The sequence below is a fragment of the Aedes albopictus genome, chromosome 1 (assembly GCF_035046485.1).
Source record: "Aedes albopictus strain Foshan chromosome 1, AalbF5, whole genome shotgun sequence".
In the NCBI taxonomy this organism is placed as follows: Eukaryota; Metazoa; Arthropoda; class Insecta; order Diptera; family Culicidae; genus Aedes; species Aedes albopictus.
In genome coordinates this window covers 24,791,775-24,805,689 of record NC_085136.1, presented here as the reverse complement: position 1 = coordinate 24,805,689, position 13,915 = coordinate 24,791,775, and the positions used below count along the sequence as shown (strand labels likewise).

The window sequence follows — 13,915 nt, the reverse complement described above, 5'->3', positions numbered from 1 at the left end:
GAGTTGTCCATTCTTCCGTCACGTTTGAAATGTTTCGTTGAACTGTTTCACATGGTTATACAAGTATTATCTTTCCATTGTTCCGTCGTATATTGGTGCATTGTTGTATTTTTGCATTGGTGTATCGTTTTGTTACATCGCTGCATCAGTGTATCGCTGTATTGTTTCATCTTTTCTTGATGCATCGCTGCATTTTTGCATTGGTGCATCTTTGCATTGCTGCATCAATCCTGTAGAAAGATCTAGAAGTTTCTTTTTATTCTATGAATTAGAACCCTACAACAGTAACATACAAGCCAATGGTGGATATGTAATAGTATACCTTCTGGCGCTTTCCAAAGAGGTGCACCATGCTGAGTGAAATATATCATATATGCACAAGAAAGCTTCTAGAAACTTCCGTCTAGGAGATTCTAGGATTTTCTTGATTGTATAAAAAAACTACTTTTTAGGAACGGACTAGCCACGTTGGGTCTGTTAGTCTTTTGATAATTTTCAACAGATTTTTTAGAAGAAATATTTAAGAAATCTTTGGAAAAATAGCCGTAGGCATCCTTAAAGAGATTCCTGAAGAATTCCCGAATTCATGTTCTCTATGAAAGCTTAGTCTTGCATTAATGACTTAAGGGATGCTTTTAGGCTCTTTCTGAAGAAAGTGGCAAAACAGTCTTAGCCCAGACAACCTGTAATCATATTTGATGTTGCATAAGATGATAAAGCGGAGGCCATATACATACATGCCTTAATTTAGGCGCATGTAAAATGTACGCATATCCCATCCACTTAAACATCTTATGCAACATTAAATATGATTACAGGTTGGCTGGGAGGAGGAATCCTTGGAGAAACTTCTAAAGAAACTGTTTGATTTTATGTTCCTTTATTTCAACTAAGGAATGAAGCGCATTTTGCTTTGTTTCCTATATTTGCATTTTTGTTAGAAGTGAGCGCGGATAATACGTAATCATTTGGTGCCGTGATCGCTTTAATTGACTTGAATCTTTGGTGTGGTTGAATCTGAACAATTTTATTATGTTTCATATCGGCACCAACATTTCAAAAGGGCGTAACTGCTTTTGCAACCAATGCCTTCCCATAAAGCTGTGGACCGTATCTCATCCCTCCCGAGCAATCCACTAGCACAACTAGAAAGATAAAATCCTCCTCTTTCGTTTAATGGATGTGAGATGAATGATATACGATGCACAGCTCTGTGAGAAGTAATTGGTTGTAAAAGCAGTTACGCCCTTTTGAAATGTTGATGCCGATATATAACTTTGACCCAGTGGAGCGGACCAGGTGTGAGGGTTAGAACACTTGACTATCACGCCGAGGACCTGGGATCGAATCCCACTGCTGACAAACTCACAAAAATGTGGGAAGGGGAGTAAAGCGTGGGTCCCGAGATGAACTAGCTTAGGGCTAAAAGTCTCGTTAATACAGAAAAAAAACTTTGACCACCCTAATGCTTATATTACCTTTTGTTGCACTCCGGATGAACAGCGTTTATATTGATTAATTGATGTTTATTAATGATTAAATTTTCATTATCTTTCAATGACCTTAGATGACAACTTCTACATCGAAAAAAGTGCTTCAAAAAATGTTGCAAACAGAATTAAGTTTTTAAATAAAAAAAAGTTTTCGATCGATGGTTCATTGATTGCTTATCAGCCAAAGTGTCTACTATTTTACGAGGAACTTTTGAAATAAGTCGTAGCACATCCCGTAACGTGGGTAGATCACCTTAGAATGGTGCGTTGCGGTGTAAGATCTACCATATCAAATTTTGATCTTGATATTTACCGTATTTTTAAATATTCCAAGATCAAAGTTTGATGCTCTTTTCCTTGTGTTTTGTAGTATTTGTGTTTCAATGTACTGCTAATTAACATTTTATTTCAGCAGGATTCAGGTAAATGTATCGTACGATATAATTAATATTTTAAAAATATGTAACTGTGGCGAGCGTATCACTAATATGTAACTTATTTGACGTACGATGTTAATATTATTTTATATTTCAGATTATCAACCGAAGAATCTAGTAATTCAACCAAATGCCAACAAGATGACGAGGAAAACAGGATGAATTAGGCAGACAACTGATTCGAAGCAGTCTAACAATGGTGTGCCTGAACGTTAACCAAGCGTATCCTTTGGAGTTTACCCTCCACTAACAACACCCAAATTCCCGTGACACCTAGGCCTGAGAGATCGTAGAGTTGTCTACATTTTTCATAGGTGTCCAAAACTAAGCATCCTTTCCCATTCCTCAGCAGTCGCAAGGACGTGGCCAGGACAGTGCTCGACCATTGGAGGATTGCGTCAGTCTTGTCTAAGAGTCAGAGATTAGTCCCAAATCTTTGCGCTTTGGTTCCGACGGGAAGGAGGCAACCCTCATAACAGCGGTCTAGGACTGTACCACCTACGAATTTGTGCGACTCGCTTAATGCTAATGCTAATACTAATGCTAACTTTTGAAATAAGTCGTAGCAAACATAATGGTAGAAATCGAAATAAATAAATCTGAAATAAATCTAATGTAAGTCTTAAAAAATCTTTTGACAGAATTCCATGAACATTTTTCGAAACTTAAAAAAAATCATGGATTAATTGTAAAGATACTAATAGAGTTATACCAGTGAATTTTCATGATAAAATCGCTAATATATTTTATTCTTTCGGGAGATATTGAAAAAACAAGAAATTCTTAAAAAAAATCCAGAACGGATTTTTGGAGAATTTCACGAAAAAATCGCTAATGAATTCGATACCTCCAGGAGATATTTCCGAAAAAGGAAGAATTTCAGAAAACAAATGTCTGGCAAAGGTTCTGCATATCAAGCAAAATATATGTAGAAAGGTAATAATTTATTAGATATAGATGATATTACGTGATAAGAGTTTCCAAGAATACCCTTGAAATTTTCGTAAAATTTTCAGTAAAAAAATTATTAACTTACGATCTCGGAAACTTCAACGATTTCTTCAAGCATTCTGCAAAAAAAAAGTCCTCCAAGAAGTTTACCAAGAAACCTTTCAATAGCTGTGCCTGCAATTATAATAATCACGACTCTACAGAAGGTCACACATTTCACGATAATTTTATTTTAATTTTTGTTATAACAATAATTGTCAAATGTCCGTTGAAAGTTATAACAAGCAAAATAAGTCATGTACCAACAAATTAATGACAGGACAGTTACAGTTAGACGAAACACAAGACCAAAAACGACCAAATTAGTTTCCCCCTGAAGAAGACACTAACCCCGTGTCGAAACGTTGGGCAAGTAATAAACATCGTTTTATAACAATAACTTATTCAGGAATTCCGGCGATTCCATCATTCTGAAACTCTTCTATAATGAATCCATAAAATCCTGCATGTTTTCATAAGAAATTTCGCAAGAAACTCCTTATGAACCAATACCAATGATTTTCTTGAGGAGATTCTGTTAAATTTGACTAATTTAACTCAAATGAATTGCAAGAAAACGTTAGCAGCAGAGCCCAGCGGAGGAAACATAATGTGCACCGAATTTGCAAAAAAAGGTGTTCATTTAGCCAACCAAGGAATGTACGAGTTGCGATTCCCATCGAATGATCGATCGGCTAATGATCGTTCCAATGGGAAATATTGCCCAGTGATTATACTTCAAACTGCTGAGTCATTCGAGTGGTTGCTTGGCAAACAGGTTTGCCAAATCTAAGACGTGGAAGTGGAAGATAGAAAATTATGATAACAGAAGCTCGTACGAGTTTAGGTTCATAAACGATAATTAATTATTGCCGGCTATTGAACCAGGTTGTGTTTTGTAGTCGTACAATTGCTCTAATAAGTTTTTTTTCTCTTTGGTGTAACGTCCCCACTGGGGCAAAGCCTGCTTCTAAGCTTAGTGCACTATGAATCATTTTTAGCATGATCTTGCTTGCTGAATACTCATGTTTACCGTTTCGGCTGTATGAATCGTCAATATTTACAGTTATTGTCTATTATTACCTTTTCCTCAATAACTACGGAACCATCAAACATATTTTTATTTCTGAAGTGTTGATCTACAAAAATGACTTTCTGTATTCAATGAAATGAGATTCATAGCATTCTTTGATATCCATAATACCTTAGGTTAATGCGTTACATCTCTGAGACGAACCCATCCTCTTTCATCCGCTGATTAAACATCAATTAGGAAAACCTCAAACAATCGCTTGCATAATTCGTTTGTTTTGTTATGTTGCTACCGCATTAGAATGCTGGGCAGCTATATAGACTAACTATAGAAAGCCCATTGTAAAGCGACTGTCTGCGTCACTACGATGCCACTGGTCGGAGATCTCGCTAATTATATAAGAAGAATCGAAAAACAGCCCAGCCAGATTTACTGATAGCTGATATCATGCTCTGTAAGCTAACGATCTCAGCACGAGCCACACAGGTTTCCTGGTGGCGGACGGCGCGACGCGACGTCGCTACAAATGTCAATGAATGCAAATTAGTCAGGTGGGATACTGTTCTGCATTTTTGCTGTGGCGTCTTTATGGTTCAATCAAAAGACAATGATCTCTGATCTTCGTTCGGGTGTTGGAAAGTGAAACTTGTTTTGGTTTTCGTAAATAAAGCTTTCCCCAGTAGGATGTCTACCGACCGATAACCTGAAAGAGTTTGATGCACTTAAAGACTACTTGAATATTTCAGTGTTGCCAACACTGAGCTAAGAATGTAGTGTAGTCGAAGCGGTAAACGCGCAAGACCATCCTGGGAATGTCTGGGTTCGATTCCTGGTACTATTTAGAATCTTTTCCCAACGAAAATTTTCCTAACTTTCTAAGTGGTCGTGGCAAGTCCGTTAGGAAAACAATGTTCCAAGCCCGTTGAAAGCCGGTGCTAGCCGGCATTCTTGTTCGAGTAAAAATAATGCGTTTTCCCAAGCCAACCCGTCCCATACGTCGTCACGCGTTCGCTCATGGTCGGTTCTACGTCTCACGTTGAACCTTTGCACTTTGGTATTTTCTGACTCAGCTCAAAAGCGTCGCCTTTGTCTACGTAATAGCAATAGCAGCAAGCACAGTAAGCAGGGCGACAACCGCGCGCTCAAAATTGCGCCAACTCGGTACAATTGAACAAATAACACAGCGAATGACCGGACCGATGCGATGACCACACCGCCCTCAGTTTCCAGGGTTACACAAAAGTACAATAAAGGGGCAGGGCAAAAACGGGTCACTTTGTGCCTCTACTTATTATGAGGCCAACCAACAACAACGCGAGAAATCTTCATCGACGCGTCGCCATTTATTATCATTATTCATTTGGCCGGTCAAGTAGGCCGTTTTCTCGGTTTTCTTCCACCACCGAGCAACTGCTAGTGCTGACAACTCTGACTACTTCCAACATTATTCTTTCCGTTTCGGTATTCCTTGCGTTCGCTGATACTTGCTGAAGCCTGTACTTGCAATAATCTGGACGCAGCAATTTGACAATTACTGTACAATGAATGGGTGAACTTGGCCATAAATTTGTCTGAAGTTTCTTTAGAATATGTTTCTTATGTAGCGGTAGAGTACTAGTAGCATCGGATCAACGACACTGGCACAAGAAGGAACCAATGAAATAGCTGCTTGGAACTAATAGGCAACTTCAATGTGTGAGTGTTGTGGGTGATCTTCTATTTTTAGACGAAAACGGCGCCTGCTACGTCAGGTTGCTGGCCAATGCGGGTAGGGAAAAGAAATGATGGTTGCGATCGCTTGCCCACGGCAGACCGTACATACCACTACATCAGCACAAGCTCATGTGAATGTCTGAATGTTTTGTTTTAAGGAAATGATTTTTTGATAGAGGGTTCACCCTGGTACATGGATGCCAGACATAAGGTGATAGATTATGAATTGACTTCTTTGAAGATATTGCGACACAATTCACATATTCAGACTTTTAAATTTTAAATAATCAGATGACATTTTATACAAAGCTATTCATGGGAACTTACCCAACAAACATTTTAGCTGTATAAGAGTTGAACAAACAAATCTCAAAGAGTTGAGCAAACTCCAGCTTAAGGCACATATGTACACATGTAATGTTCAGAAAAGTTCGAAAGGACAACAAAGGCGAACCAGTGATAGCTCTTGATATAATTATTTCTTATGTTAGATGGCAACACTGTTCAAATAGGGATAAATAGGGATAGTCATATATTGCTGAATATATACATAAGAATGTATAAAATATAAAAGACTCTCCAGCATAATGTAAGTAGACGTCAAACACTGTTTCATGTTGCATAGAATAGAACGAAGTATTTTGAAGCTAGCAACAGTGCTGAACTGTAAACCAAAATCTGAATATATAATTCACTACAATTGGGATGGTGTCCATGTTCGTTGTAGTATGAAGTAACGTAACACAATATCAGCAAGTCAACTAGATTTACCTTGAGTACTTGTCTTTGTTAAATTTGGTTCTTCAAAATAATCTATGCAACTGGCAACACTGCATAATGCTGAACATCGATCAACACGATTTTGAGATAATATATCGAATTCGATTGTTCAGTTAAGATTATGTAGAAATCTAGTGCCATCATTGACGTAATTTTAAAATACAGAAATTTTTGTCGGCAACAACGGTCATGTACATTCAAATATAGCTGAATATCACAGATCCGATGTGAGATAGGCCATAGTACACCTCAAGTGCAGTACATTGTTTCACGTTTGGACAAAAAATATATTATTGCTGGCAACACTGATCATACAGATTCAAATATAACTCGATATCTTTGATATGGTGTGAGATAGGCAATTCGAATGTTCGACAATGTTATGGTGCACCGCAAGTGCTGTACATTGTTCCACGTTGGGATACAAAAATATAGTATTGCTGGCAACACTGATCAAACAGATTCAAAACATCTTTGGTATGGTGTGAGATAGGCAATTCGAATGTTAGCTAATCTTATAGTGCACCTCAAACGCAGTTCATTGTTACACATTGCAACACAAAAGAATATATTACAGGTAATCTTCGATATAACGTACCCTCGATATAACGAATTCGATATAACGTACATTTTGCTTCGATATAACGTACAGCATTGAAAAACTTCTTTTTTTTCAGTAATAACCCCCAGATAAACTACGAAATGACTAGAATCAATGCCTTTTTACCCAGAATTAATGCAAATTGGGAAAAAATGAGAGTATCGAAGCAAAATGTACGTTATATCGAAGCACAAAAAACGAAATGGCTTTTTAGCAAAAACTCATGTTTTTCATTATTAGTTTTGAGAATTTCACCGAAATCGTAATTAGTAGTTAATTTTACGGCGAATCCATTAACACCAGCATAAAAAATGTGATTTTTTCTCTGCTTCTATATAACGTACACTTCGATATAACGTACAAAGAGAAAAGTTTTTTGTATGTTATATCGAAGAGTACCTGTATTGCTGGCAACACTGATCATACAGATTCAAATATAGCTCAACATCTCTGATATGGTGTGAGATAGGCAATTCGAATGTTCGACAATGTTATAATGCACATCCAGTGCAGTACATTGTTTCACGCTGGAATACAAAAATAATATTGCTGGCAACACTGGTCATGCAGGTTTAAACAAAGCTCAATACAGGTCCGACTCGATCATCTAGATGACTCCGAAAAATCACCACGGATAATTGAGCCTTTTTTGCCAGATAATGAATCACGGATAATCGATCTCCCGGATAATCGAGTATCTGTATGTCAGATCCGGTATTAGATAGGCAAATCGAATGTGCGACAAAGTTATAGTACATTGTTTCACACTGTGACACAAAAAAAATGTTATTTCTGGCAGATAATATTAGAATATCTCTGGAGGGAATCCCAGATTCCTTAGAAAAAAATGAAAGGTATTTTGGAAATACTCCTGAAATGCCCTGAAGGAATGCCGGGATAAAGCACTGGACAAATTAGCAAAAAATCATGATGGAAGGTTTACCAGAAACAATCTTTCAAGAATTCTTAAGAGAGTTATAAATTCTTGGAAGGAATATATAAAATATTGTTTTAACTAAATCTGAAGTGAAATGGTGAAACCATGGACAAATACGTTTAAAAATTATGGAAAAATAATGAAAATATCGTGAATCTCTGGAAAAATGATGAGGAATTTAATACATTCGAGAGAATGTTACATTGAGGCGAACGACTTTCAGACGTTTGTTACTTTCGGGCATTTGTCATTCGGGAGAATGCGTCATAACCAATTGGTGAATCACCAGAATATTCTTGTCCTTCTGAACAACTTTGCCGAAGACGACACATTTCTATCTGCTTTGGTTTCCAAGATAGAGAAGTCTGAAATTTTTCTTTATAACTAGCGCCACCTAGAGGTGAAATCACCAACTAATTAGTGAATCACCAGAATGTTATTGTTCTTCTGAACAACTTTGTTAAAGACGAAACATTTTTAACTGCTGTCCATCCCGAGATAGAGCAGCTGAAACTTTATTAGTTAACTAGCAACACCTCCAGTTAATGGACGATATTATGCACTCAGGCAAATAAACCTAAGATTATCATAAGTTCTAACTTATGAAATGGCCTTTAAATAATTCATAACGACTAGATTGAATTCCATAAGGTCGGTTTATGACGCAGAATCGACTCACTGTTTTGGCTTTTATACACATTTAGCAAGACGATATTATCAAGCGTCGATAGCCGCGTGGGTTGGGCACGAGCTCAGTGATCTCGACGTTCATGGATCGATTCCAGTCTGCATCATTTTAGGGTTTTTCTGCTCTTTTCATAAGTTTATCTTATGTAATTAGGTCATAATAAGCATGTTCAATTTTCATAAGGTATTCTTACGGCATCCATACCTTACAGTTATGGCTAAATTTTATAAGGTATTTTGATGAATTTCGGTTGTTTACTTCGCTGAGTGTGTAGATCGATCAGTGTTGCCATCTGCGGTCATAATACCGAATAGTGAATGGCCACACATGATAACCCTTGGTCAGTACTCCAACACATGGAGAAGGTAAACTAGCCCCCCCCCGAAAGTGAACGTAAATTTGGGGTGGAGTGTACCAAGATAATTTCAGTCCAAATTTTGCCAATTTTAACGGACCCTTAAGTGTAGAATTAGCGTTATGTTAAAATACACATAAATAAAAAAAAAACGGACCCTTTGCAAAGTTACTGCCATGCTTGCGTGTCCAGATTATTTCGGGTACATACTTTAGGAGGTATGCCCGCTCCTCGCATGCATATATGCATCCATCAAGTACCCAGCAATACGAAACTTTCGCGACGCGGTTGATTGCACAATCAGTTTCACTTTCGACTGGCCTGGCCGAGCGTGCTCGGAGGGATTCGGCACAGCACACTACAGCTCAGCTCCCGTTACCACACACGCGACACTTCAAACCATTAGATTTTTATGTTTTAGCTGTTGTAGATTAGCATTCGCCGCGCGGTGGATTTGCATGGATCCGCTATTCTGCGCTGACGAGCTCACTTAGACAAGTCGTAAAATCGCCGTAGAGAAAACCAGTTTCCAGTAGCACAGTACAGTCGTTAAAGTTCAATAGATCGACGATGTTCAAGCGACGGACGAGAAGGAGACCGGTGAACGCAGTCATGGTCAGGTCATCAGGTACCGGTGCCAACCTCCCCAAGTGCTACAGCAACCTCTCCGTGCTTTACAACGCGCGTCACTAAACTCTACAAGGGTGGGTGTGTTTGATTTGCTGCGCGGTGTAGCTACTTTTCCAGATCACCGCAGCAGCAGCAACAACAGCTTCCGATTCGACGATGATCCGTCGCGCGCGATTTTCCACGAAGCTGGTCCAACCTTGTACCGGCAAGGCGACCTGTGTGGTGAGAGAGATTCGCTTTGATGGCTTTTTTCGCTTCTTCTTCTGTTTGTACCACTGCTGCCAGGCAGGTAAACGACTGGAAGCGAACCCGTTCTGAATGGCAAGTTGCGGAGGGCGCGCGGAGATGTAGGTATTGCTACGACCGACGACTACGACGACGACGACGACACGATCCGCAACCGTACGCGATCGATTCAAGACTGACTGGGCCACGCCGCGCTGTACGGCGACGAGAGAAACAGAGAAACGAGTGGCGGACGACGACGACGCAAACCACAGCTGATCATCGTTGCGATATGCGATCGTCTCGTCGTAGCAGCCCGCCGGTCCGTCCGCGGAGCGGAGTCCGATGATCACTTGTTGAGAATTTCGCTTTACTGGCACCACAATCGGAAAGTGTGGAGAACTGAGTAGGCCGCGCGCCGAGGCGAGTTGAATTGAGTTGAGTGATATTTGAACTGCTTTACCAGCATAGGCTTCAGCTTCAGAGCTCGACAGGCTGAGCATGTTGGATGACGAGAATCGAGAGTAAATAAAGTGCGATATGCATGCATGCATATCAGACTTGGTACCAATTGATTCAATTGGAACGCGAATTGTTTTGTCTGAGTCGGCTGACTCGAGTATGCACAGCTGGAATTGATTTTGAGCGAGACTTGGACTTATTCTTGCTTAACATTGGATATTGTGGTTTCAGTTTCTTGATTTCGAACATATTAATATATCTAACCGAGTTGTTGACTCAATTTTGAAAACTAAATCCTTGTTTTCCGGTCTGGTCTAGTCTAGTTATACCTTGAGTTATACAGATATACAGCCATCTATTGAAATATTTATTACGATAACATATTGAAGCACTACAAATGCATATTAGAAATAAAGTATCTTATAGTAGAACACTACAAATGCGTATTAAAACAAGGCATCACATATGGACATATACAACACACAACATCCTTTTTAGCCCGGTTGCCGAACCCCAGGATGACGAGGTTTCAGAATTGTCCATCAGTCAATTCATTTTTTTTTTTTTTTAGAGTGACCAGGTGGAGCTGCAGGACAGCTAATGGCAAAGCCTAGACCCTTTCCTAACTTTCCCCCTACTAGGACCAATACTCACGATGGACTAGACGATGTCGTCAACTTGAGCAAAGTGTGTAGTAATTAGTATTGGATCGTAGTAGTTTTTAAAAATACTGTGTTTTCACTATTCCCATCGCACTAGTGTTTTGACCGAATGGAAGCTCCAAAGATGAATTGATAATTGAACAATATTTCAATAATCGAAAATCTCCGTGGTCACTGGACAACATTCAGAGAGAAAAAAGACTGTCTATGTTAAAGTCTTCAAAGTACTATTTCTAAGAAATATTACAAAGAAGAGCAAAAAAAAAATATGTCATAGCTAATTTTAAAGATTTGATATTTCTAAAAATTATTCAGAGACCAGAGCTAGCGTTTTTAGCCGATATGGGCAACTAGTTTTTCTTACAGCTTCTCCAAACAATAATCAAATAATATCCTAAGTTATTTTATAATACATTCTGAAAATTATTTGAAGCTGATTATCAATAATGTCAATAACCGATGTTGGTCATTGACAGCACCAGCATCATCCCCAAATAACTCTCATATTAGTGTTAGATAATATTTTTTTTTTGAGCTTCCATTCGATGTTGTAAATCAGTCAAACCCTATACGTCAAAATACAGTCTATAATGTGTCAAATTGTGTTATTAATTTCGCTAGTCGTCTTCAGCATATCTGTGATCATCTCAGTCCGAAGTATTCTTATATCCACCGTAACCCTTCACATTGTCAACCGTCCTAATTCCCAAAGAAACATGTAACTTAATTCCTGCTTACTTTTTGGTCAGTGTTATAATACCGTCTAGAATATAAAAACAAAAAAGTTCAGACAGCTGATCTCTGTGTCAAAAATAAAATGACAAAGATTATTTGTTAACTTTTATATATTCATCCCTACAAAACCTATAAAAAATACAAATATAAACTCATTTCTAAAATCAACAGTTTAATCTTTACTTAATCAGTCCATAATGTTCTAATGCTGTAAGTCAACATATCCTAGCGTCTCCTGTCCTGTGTACTTTCGATTTCAAGTGATGAATGATTAGTGTAACGCAGAGACCTCCCCTACCCACTCTTGCGTTACATAAAATTTAACAATTATTGTTAAATTTGAGAACATTCAAAGAATGCCAATAGTAGGTCTATGCAAGCTGAATTATAACTTGTCTTTGACTTGTGATAAATGCACAACGGATACTCCTTTGGTTCCCATTAGCACTTACGGCCGATTCCTTCACTTGCGCTCAACTCGTAAACCAGATATATCTAGCTCAAAGTCCAAGCGATGGTGAATAAACTGGCGCTAAAGTGCTAATGGGTTAAGCCCTCCCATCGCGTCAAGATCGAATATCCAGGGGGAGGGATCCATCAGTCAATTCTGTAATCGTATTTCCTCTGGCAGGTTACTTTTTGTTTGCGGCGTTTGTGGCTTCCATAGCTTTAGGTTTGGCCAGGAATTTCTAATCCTAAGGGGGATACTGAATCGCGTTTTAATGATGCTCCTGTTAGTTAAGCGTAGGGTCTACACATATCTTCCAGTTAACCATTGCTCGAAATTATCTGAATGTACACACTTAATTTTAAATACCGTGCTCGGTAAATTTTTGACGAAAATGGAATAGCTGAATAGGGGACATGCACAAATTATGTCACACAAAAATCGACCATTTTCAACCCCCCTCCCCCCCTCCGCCCTATGTCACACTTTTTGTATGAGACCTTAATTTTTTTTGTATGGGTGCCCGAGCAGAGGGGAATATCAAATTAATAACTACGAAATCACAAAACCTGTTTTTATATCTTGTTTTGTTATTATTGAATTATCAAGGCATTACGTTTCCATAACATGTTTTGTTGGACAATCTTATTTTGTTATGGCCATTGGGACCAATTGGTATGCAGCCCTTAAATAACATCTCAATATTACATTCTATTGTGGAACAAGTTTGGTTATTATTGTATTATTGAGAGTGCACAAATACTTTATGGTATTGCTATCTAAACTAAAACAAATTTTGAAACAAAACCTACCCATGCATGCCCCATATCACTAGCTAGTATTCCGTGGGAAAAAGTTTGCATAATGCACCAGAAAAACTGTTTAACGATTTTTTGAAAAGTGCGCAAAGTTAGGCCCTAGGTGCGCAAAGTATGGTACGCTTACGGTATCACATTTGATAAGAGGTGTGTTATATTACGTGACATGGAGGTGCTGTAATGTGTACAAAACATAGTCCCTGCTGGGCGGCGCGAGGTTTTGCTAAATTTCTGAAATTTACTGAGTTGTAGCTGAAAAGTACCCAAAATACCAGCCACTGCCCAAGTGGCGCAGTACCCTGCATACATCTAAACGAGAACATAGCAGATCATATTGAAGGTTTTTAAGGTTTTCAAAGGGACGTTCCAGATTCCGCCTTTGACATGTGAATTTCAATGATAAAAATGTCAAACTTATGGAATAAACTTGTTTGAACGAAGCTAATACAGACAGCTGAATCCAAAATTGTAGATGGTTTTGAATGGGATTTTTCAGAAATATTTTGTATTTCACATGATTTCCCTGTCGTTCCAGAGGATGAAGTCGGATCTACCTATTTGAAAGATAGGTACATGAATAGTTGAAAATACACCTATTAGGGAAGAGAGAAACTGAAGTTCGCATTCTCACATGTTGGTCTAAATATATAGAATTCTCAGCCATCACGAAGTCATATATGATGTAGAATAGGATGCTAAAGTGGAGGCCATACCCGACTAGATGAACATAACAATAATATATCATAATTATATCTTAATGTGATATAACTAACAAATTATGTTATAATTTTGTTATGACATGGACTTTTTCAAACTAAATTATAACAAAATATATTATAATCTTTTGTAACTAGTTGTGTTACAAATAAATCAGAACAAACTCTGTTATAACTTTGTTATTTTTGCAA

At 38.2% G+C, this 13,915-nt stretch overlaps 1 protein-coding gene across 1 annotated transcript in view; it reads right to left on the bottom strand.

Moving 5' to 3' along the window:
• Positions 1-10,282, bottom strand: part of LOC109428360 (mannosyl-oligosaccharide alpha-1,2-mannosidase IA) — a 42,921-nt gene extending 32,639 nt beyond the window's left edge. The window contains exon 1 of the mRNA XM_029855522.2: positions 9,767-10,282. The gene's annotated coding sequence lies outside the window, so the exon portion shown is untranslated. The remainder of the gene's footprint in view (positions 1-9,766) is intronic.
• Positions 10,283-13,915: the final 3,633 nt, after the last annotated feature.